Genomic DNA, 1,702 nt, shown 5'->3' with positions numbered 1-1,702 from the left:
CATAGGCGGCTCATTATACTCATATCCACTCCGCAAAGTGACAGCATTTACAGACTCTCTGGGCACGGGCTGTGAAGGGAGTTGACCTTTGGGTCTCTCTGCAAGAGTAGTAGCCATTTGTGCCAACTGTTTATCCATGATCTTGTTATGAGTAGTGAGGGCATCGATTTTGGCATCCTTTTCGCTCAGAGACCTCTGCAATTCCAACATCATATTCCTCATCTCTACAAGCATTGGATCAGGCTGTGTGGGTTGAGGTTGTTGAGGAAAACCAGGTGGTCCACTAGGCTGCGGGTTGTAGTTACTCCGCGGTTGGTATGACTGTTGTGGTGGTGGTTGGTAATGTTGTTGTGGTGGTGGAGGGTGTTGAATCTGATGGGGGTTCTGGACATTAGTACTCGTATATGATAGTGGGGGGTTGTTTTTATACCCCTCATTGTAAGAGTTGGAGTACAAATTGTTCTGCTTGTAGGACTGGAATGCAATGCATTGTTCGATAGAGCTCCGACATTCCTGTGCATAATGGCTTGCATCCCACAACTACTACAGACATTGGCAGATTGGGCACTCATTGCAGAGACACTAGCATGTTGGGTGGATTGGGAAGATACGATCTGTATATTATCTAGCTTGTGATGTAGGCCAGTTAGCTGAGCAGTAAGCTGTTCAATAGAATTCATCTCATGCTTAACACCCTGGTCGGCAAAACCTCTAGGATTCCCATATTGGGCACTATGGATGGCCATCTCCTCAATCACCTCTAAATCTCTAGGCACCTCCAGTTGCATAAATCTCCCACTGGCAGCTGAATCCAAAAGACACCTAGACTCATTACCCAGACCATTATAGAACTGCTGAACCAGGAACCAGTCATCCAAACCATGATGCGGGCACTCTCTTTGCAAGTCCTTGAATCTCTCCCAAACTTCGAACAAACTCTCATCTACTTGTTGAGAGATACCTAATATCTGACCCCTCAGACGAGCTGTCTTCTCAGGTGGGAAATATTTAACATAAAACGCAAGGGCCAAGGAATTCCAATCGGTGATTTTCATAGCTGCGCGGTTGAGACTTTTAATCCATAGCTTTGCCTTCCCACTCAATGAAAATGGAAAGAGTATCTCCATAGTCTGCTCCAGTGTTAAATTCTTCTGCTTAATGGTGGCACAATTAATACTGAATGAAAGACTGAATATGGAGATTAGGATCTTCACCCTTTTCCCCACCGAATTGGTGTCTCTCGATCATGTTTATCAGCTGGGGTTCGATCTTGAAATTCTCGACCGCAATAGAAGGCATGATTGCCTTGGGAAGCATAGACAGACTTGGCTTAGAATAGTCTGTAAGCCTTGGCACAAGTGGGGGTGGCGGTGGTGGTGCTTGGTCACCCATCTCTGAATCTGTATGGAATAGATTGCTAATCAGATAGTCGTATTCAGAGTCAGAATAGTCCCTCAACTATTCAACGAATCTACGCCGTCTACGAAAGGTCCGTTCAGGTTTAGGATCGAACGAAGTCAGATCGCTGGTATGGACAGTCTTGGGCATAAACAAGCAAAAACTAGAAAACAGTCGTGAGATCCGATCTCAAGGAACGGGAGTTCCTTGAGAAGTAAAGTAACAACAATAATCTAGAAATAACAATTAATAACAGAATATAAAACCGTGTCCCCGGCAACGGCGCCAAAATTTGACAGGCTAA

The 1,702-nt window shown here is 45.0% G+C and overlaps 1 non-coding gene across 1 annotated transcript; it reads left to right on the top strand.

Annotated features, from left to right (window-relative positions):
* The first annotated feature begins 876 nt into the window (after nucleotides 1-876).
* LOC130460188 (small nucleolar RNA R71) lies at nucleotides 877-983 on the top strand. The gene has a single exon (XR_008920132.1). It is a non-coding gene; the product is annotated as a small nucleolar RNA R71 (small nucleolar RNA).
* The last annotated feature ends 719 nt before the right edge of the window (nucleotides 984-1,702 follow it).

This window comes from Spinacia oleracea, chromosome 4, assembly GCF_020520425.1.
Source record: "Spinacia oleracea cultivar Varoflay chromosome 4, BTI_SOV_V1, whole genome shotgun sequence".
Taxonomy (NCBI): domain Eukaryota; kingdom Viridiplantae; phylum Streptophyta; class Magnoliopsida; order Caryophyllales; family Amaranthaceae; genus Spinacia; species Spinacia oleracea.
Note: the sequence above shows the minus strand (reverse complement) of the source record. Positions and strands in the feature narration are given on the sequence as shown.